Raw genomic sequence first — 6,804 nt, forward strand, 5'->3', positions numbered from 1 at the left:
AACAGGCCACAAAAACGGGCAAAAATCTTTCCCGGCTATAGCGAACAGCTGCGCTTTAAGGGCTGCATTCAATTTTGAGGCCAACCTTCCTCTGTCTTTCGCGCCGGGATTCGTGTTCGTCGTTCCCTCGCAGGATATATACCATATTGCTTTTTTTACGCGCAAACAATGCGGCAGGCTCCCGGTTCTCATCACAAATACAGCGGGAAAGAAAGACACATTGGTGAATCGCAGTTTGTCGGCGAAACAGAGCCCTGAATATTTTCAGCTATTTTAATCTGTAAGTAATCTAATATACAATTTAATTTTGTTATATATTAAACAGGAAAAAATCATCGCCATTCCACTCTGTGAGGTGGATGACCAGCAAGCTGTGTATGTGGTGATTTGACCGTCGCTCCGTGTGAAACATCAAGTTTGCGAGATCGGGGCCACATGAACGGTTCGCATTTCTTTTCGCCTCGCGGTCCTGCGGGAAGCACGCTTACGCTTCGCATCCGCGGCCCGTTCATCGATCGGTGGTCTCCTTCCGCCGCCACACGCCCATTCGCTTTTCTGTTCACGCCGTCGTTCTTGGTAGGCACGCTGTTCTTCGTCAGACCGAAACACGCGGCCTACCCTTTCACACTTAGAGCAGAACTGAGGAAAGGAGCCTATGTAGAGCATGACGTCGGGAGACAGAAGACAACTCAGATTGTAGACACTATAGTTTGAATACATGGGACGGCGTGCACGTGTATGGTGAGAACGTAGACATGGTTGACGCGAGTCAAAGTGTAGTATCTGTTCTTATTAGCTTAATAATATATGTTACGGGTTGTATTTGGACCCAAGATATTAAACTTTCATTCGCAAGTTTGCGGAGTGCTTGAAGATTGTTTCTCCTCCGCCGCTGGTCGGCCCGGTATTGCACGATCGTCGGGATTTTTGGTTTACGGACATCGTTCCGCTGGAAACTAGCCATATACAGTTTCGCTGTAATAACATAATCTAATGTCTAAGCATATTGAGCGTGTCGCAAACTTATGAAGGGGCATCTCATAGGTCTAGCAACATAAAAGAAAAAATTTTTCGGCCCAATGATGTTTATTTAAGTTGTCTGCTTTGGCGAACGATAACCGGTAGTTCTTCTGGGGCCGCAGACTCACTGCTGTCTAGGTGGGTTCAAAGTTTTCTGTTTTTGTGGGTATAGATACGAAGATAGTACAACTTGGGTCACTAGGAACGTGCCGCGCAATATACGCCCGAGTAGACCACTTCAGCCACTTCATTTTCCCACTAGTTACATGCCCATTCTTCACCAATGCCGCAGAATGAATTGTCCAAACAGACAAGCAGGCCAAGAGACAACAAATGAAGTCGGCAAATAAAAAAAAACTGTACATTCCATTTGCGTCATTTCCTAGAAACACTTTGGTCATTGCCATTTCATCATGCCAAAAATTTAGATCTAAAATTTAAAATTAGATTTATATTTAGATTTACCATGCTGTATGTGCGAGTGAAAGCACGCAAGAGACGTGCGCTTTCAAGGCGAGCGAACGCATGGCGGAGAGCAAACGCCACTTCCACCGCGCGAAAGGCCGTGGGAGGACGGGAGGGAGGGAGGGAGGGGCGGCGACCTTTAGCTGCGGCACCAAATGCGTATCTTGCGACCGGGCGCAAGGGGAACTGGCGACTCAATCACCCCCGAGAAGGAGGACCGCGCGAAGGCAGCGCGGGAGGGAGGGGTTGCGACTTCTGCTATGCGAGCAACTTGTACTTTGCGCGGCGCCGCGCGGTCGCGCGCATATTATCTTGAAAGCGATCTGCAACACGGCTCCTACCTTTGTATGCGCTGTGTTTTCGCCGCCCAGTTTCATTTGAAGCGATAGACCATGAACCTTCGCTCGCTGATGCTGGCGCGCTTGCTCACGCCAGCGTTTTGACAGCGGTTGTGTGCGGTTACACAAACAACGCGCACAACTGTTGTCGGCGGCGGCGGGGGCGTTTTGCCCGTGTTTGCACCACATGCGCGCGGCGTTGGTGACGTGTTTATGAAGAACGTGCCAACCTTTGCCATACACCCTATGGCGGTGCATGTACCGTGGTGACCATAAGGCCATGGTCCCTGTGGTCCCTAAGTAAATGAAAACCACCGGATCAGATATATTTCTCATTCTGTAATTGTTCAAATAAACAATTACGCCATCACATCTTATTAGTCATAATGGAAATACATAATTCTCACCATAGTACAGCTTCGCTGGTCTTCCATTTCCACCCCAGTGGAAGGGCTGACAGTTATTTTCTTTCCTTTTCCTGCAGGTCATGGTTTTCGTGTGCAGGTTATGAATATATAGGCAGGGAGGTTGCCCATAGAGTAGTTCAGGTTATTTAATCTCCGAAGAAGGAGCCGAGTTGGCACCAGAACGTCAGGCAACTTGCAAACTTACAGATATTAACAAGATCTCATATAAACGCTCTTCCAGACATTTCATTCTGTGACATATTCAGCTTCTAATTTTAGGCTTTAAGGAAGTTTTATATACGGCAATACCAATGGTTATGTTTACATTGTTCAGGTCTCGGTGGGATGGGCAGTTGTCCGAATGCTCAACTTCGAAATGGAAAACCTTTGGTGGGTGTGGTTTTCGCTCTTCGTTTCCGTATCGCGGGATGTCTCATAGTAAGAAACGGGAGCAGACAGGGAACAGTCAAGACTCCGTTGTTGAGAGCCTCTAGGGGAAAGTACGGCAGGAGTACCTGGCGCTGCGCAGTGAAGAGATGTGTCCATTGGCAAGAAAGTCGGACGCTGCTTGTGCTCGTCGTAAACGCAATGAACCTCCGCTCGGTGCCGTGGGAGTTGGCCCTACGGAGCCGCATGTTGTTGTTCGCAGTTGGGAAACCTCGTCTCTCAGGAACGAGATCCCCCCAAGCGCATCGGGGAGGGGGCACAGATCACCAGGGTCACCCCAAGGAACGAGGAGCGCGCTCGGGGAACCGCTTTGGGGGCAGGAAAGTCGCTAGGCCTAAAACCACGCCCGAATATCGCCAAAAATTGCAGCCGAAGAAATTCAAGCCGCCGTTCAAAGCCCAAGTTTGTGCCCTAGTCATGCTACACATTTCAAGTGCACATGCAAATAGATGCTGCGGCACCAAATATTGGCGGCTTTGCGACAAAAGCGCATATCGTGGTGTTGTCCATGTTTTTCTTCTTGCTAAATCGAATTCCTTTCTTCTGTCCTTTCACCTGCTTTCATGATCGGACTTTCATCACCGACACAACGGCTCAGACGCGAAGCCGGCGTGGACTCGCGCAGCCAAGCCGAACCCAAAATTATTCGCCCGTAGGCACCTGTACATGGGTGGCTTGTATCTATACAGGTGCCTGTATACAAGTTGAGGTGGTTACACTGTCTACCACAAATGAGTGCTGTTCTTTCTTATACGGTGTTACGCAATGAAATAAGAAACGACAGTAAATATCCTCACTGGGACAAATAAACAAATTCAGGAGTAACGTTCTTTTATTAAAGGAATTAGATTTCTTGAAGCGCTCTGCCATTCGCTTACATTATTTGACAATCATAAGCGATTGTTTCTGCTCTCATTTTCTAACGGCCTTTTCTTACCCCGCCAACTACATTGTGCTCATGTTATAGCTGGTGAACTTCGATTTTGAATTTGTGGTTTACCTGTTACGATATCAGAACTACTAGTCTTCTTTCTGGGGTTTTAGGTGCTAAAACCAGTTCTTATTATGAGGCACGCCGTATTGGAAGGTTCCGAATTAATTTTGACCACCTGGGGTTTTTAACGTGCACTACAACGCAAGCACACGGGCGTTCTTGCATTTCGCCTCCATGTACTTTCGAAGAACTATTCAAGGGAACTCGTTCTTGAGGCCTTTTTGTACGACTGGGACTTTGTTGTTCGTATGTATCTCGTTATGAATTTGGAAGAGATGAATGTGTCTGGCAATTTACGAGGTGCCAAGATATCCTTATAAAACTTTATAGGCAATAAAAGGCACAAGGAACGCCAGCGTACATCTTTGAGCATAATGCATGGTGCCAGAGTAATAATGATGAAACAAGAACTGTCTAGAAAATTTTTGTACGCCTTCAGGTTTCTCACGAAATGTTGCGTCAGATTAATTTGTAAACGCGTAACTCCGGCGTTTTTAATTTCCGCGGCGACATTAACGAGGTTTCCATGCTTTCGCCACAGCTGCGTGAGCGAATAGAGGAGTGTTAAGAAAATAAGGCATACGATACAGCTTGTACAGAGCAGAATTACTTAGCAACAAGAGGTTCTCGTTGTGGATAGTAGCAAAACAAACATTTTGGGAGTTCGCATGCAATACTGCATGTTGCAACCGCTCACATTCCAGAAACGCAAGCACAATTTAGTGATATTCAATTAGCCTTCTAGCCTTTTTAGCCTCTTTTGTATTAAGGCTGAGAAATGCTGTTTCTTTTAATGGGTAGCAAGCTTAAGCTTCGATAGCCTGGGATCAGAGGAAAATGTAGTCGTTCTGCGAAATGCAGCTAAATATCACGCGCTCGCCGTTCTTCGAATGGTAACCGCCGATAGACTTAGTGTGATGACGTAAAAGATGTCGGCTTATTCGATTACGGTATGCAGAGCTACGAGATGGAGAAAATTGAAGGGCCATCCGGGGATGACGCTAGCATTTATCTCGGCATGACATGGAGGTAAAATGACGCGCGGCAATTCGTCTGACAAAAATAATATTTCTAAGTGTGGGGAGGAGTTTATCACTCTAGCTCATATGCTCTTGCAGTGTCCTGCGTTACGGGATACGTCACTCACCAGCGAACAGGACTGGGACGAGGCCATCTCTAGTATGGAACTCAAGCTCTAGTCCATGGCCGTCCAGAGGGCCCGTGAAAGAGCGGAGAGGCCTAGCCTCCCGATTCCGACATGGGAGCAGCCAGCGGCCAGCCGGGGGCCCCCACGGGTCTCCGCTGGCTAGTCCCTCAGGACATCAATAAAAGTTTATTGTCTGTCTAAGTGCGCTATGATTAAAATAAAACGCGCAGAGAGCATGGACGTAGTGACAGGACACACATCAGCGCTGTGAGCGCATGAATTTGCTTTAGTGCGTATCTTGATACGCGCGTTAGGTTTTTTGCACCATTATTAAAGCAGCGAAAGGAACTCATCAACATGGTTATGCGCTCTATAAAAGGTTCATAAGTTACAACAACTCGAATGAGATGATAACGTAAAAAGTGCCACCGTTTTCTACCATGTACAAGAAACTCGTGCATGGATCCAGTGAGCAGCATGGTATTCCGTAACGCATACTACTACGTTTGCGGACAACATGAAACTCTGTCGTATCAAATGCAAATCAGATGAACAAGCACATGAATGTAGGAATCAGCTTTGCATTAATAAAAAAATGAAAAAAGCACTTAGCTCTACGCCTAAGTGTGACATTATGTCAGTCACTGGTTCATTCTTTACATGCCCTTCATAATTTTACTAAAGTAATTTTGATCACTCAGAGCACCTTGGCCCATATTTACAAGTCAAATGGAGTTGCGGGAAGTGCACGACATCTACCTCTCCACCTGGTCCACCAGCTGAATCTAACCTAAGCAAGCGCTTAAAGATAGCTAGCTGATAGCGCAAGGGTGGCTTAACCTTGAAATCCAAGCATGCAAAACTGCGTCTAATCTATTTGTTCATTGTCTGCTTAGAGGGGTTGAAACCGTTTATTGTTGTTATGCTGCAAAAGATGACTCCGCAAGCGTCTTTGCGTTCCGTTTTCACAAAAATCCGCAAGGAAACAAACCCACAACCTTTCGCTCGGCAGTGGAAGTGCATAACAACGTAACCAACATGCTAGGCATGGTGTGGACAACTAAGTAAGCCCAGAGAAATTACGGAACCTTTAAGTGGATAATAAAATAAAATGTGACATTGCCATCAGTGCAGTTGCAATATCTTTTCGGTTTTATCAAGGAACAAGTGCGCCCACCTTGAGAATTATGTTGGAACTCTTTTGGCGAATAATCTTGCACATCAAACAGTCCCAAAGCGCGGTTCGAAAATATGAACTCATTGTGTGTATGCCTATAGAAAGGAAGATAAGTATTCTTGAGAATAGCATTCTTTGGCAACTTTGCCCACTTGATGATATGCCTGTTTGTATGTAACCTTTTTCACCTAGTGACCCAAGCTGTCTACCAGCTTGGGCTACTAGGTAATTGCTGGCTGCTGTAATGCGTAGTAGACAACATACGTGACTGGGTATCTGGCCACAAAAGACAACTTGCTGCTGGCTTCTGTGCTTTTGTGGGCCACTTGAGTCACTGGGTGTGTGTTACTCGCTATGTGCCCTTTCTTAGCCAATATACCAGAATGGATGCGCCAAGGTTACGCAAAATACAAGTAACCATATATACTAAAAAATATAGAAAGGAACCGAAATGCTACCCAGTTCTCCATAAGAACCTTACCCTGCAGAGAACAAGCCGTATGAGGAGAGGACTTAAAACGAAATCCTACCCCCGCGGTACATTGCTGCATGCGATGTGTCCTAGCAGCTATCCAATGAACTGCAAATACTACCCAGACGTTGGTAACACCTTCTATCACATAGTATTGGAATGCGAGAACCATCCAATAACTCTGCAAGAACTACCAAACCATGACCAATGGGAGGCTAAGCTGACAAGTCAAGACCCTTAGGACTAGCTTATGCTGGTAACCTGAACAACGCTAGTGCCAGAGTATCACGGTTTCCTAGAATGAGGAAACCACCCGTCTAGGTCTAAAAAGACTAAT

At 46.2% G+C, this 6,804-nt stretch overlaps 1 non-coding gene across 1 annotated transcript; it reads left to right on the forward strand.

The window, feature by feature from the left end:
* Nucleotides 1-755: 755 nt before the first annotated feature.
* On the forward strand, nucleotides 756-941 carry LOC119465397 (U2 spliceosomal RNA). Its single transcript, XR_005194845.1, has one exon. It is a non-coding gene; the product is annotated as a U2 spliceosomal RNA (small nuclear RNA).
* Nucleotides 942-6,804: the final 5,863 nt, after the last annotated feature.

The sequence above is a fragment of the Dermacentor silvarum genome, chromosome 9 (genome assembly GCF_013339745.2).
Source record: "Dermacentor silvarum isolate Dsil-2018 chromosome 9, BIME_Dsil_1.4, whole genome shotgun sequence".
NCBI classification, from domain to species: domain Eukaryota; kingdom Metazoa; phylum Arthropoda; class Arachnida; order Ixodida; family Ixodidae; genus Dermacentor; species Dermacentor silvarum.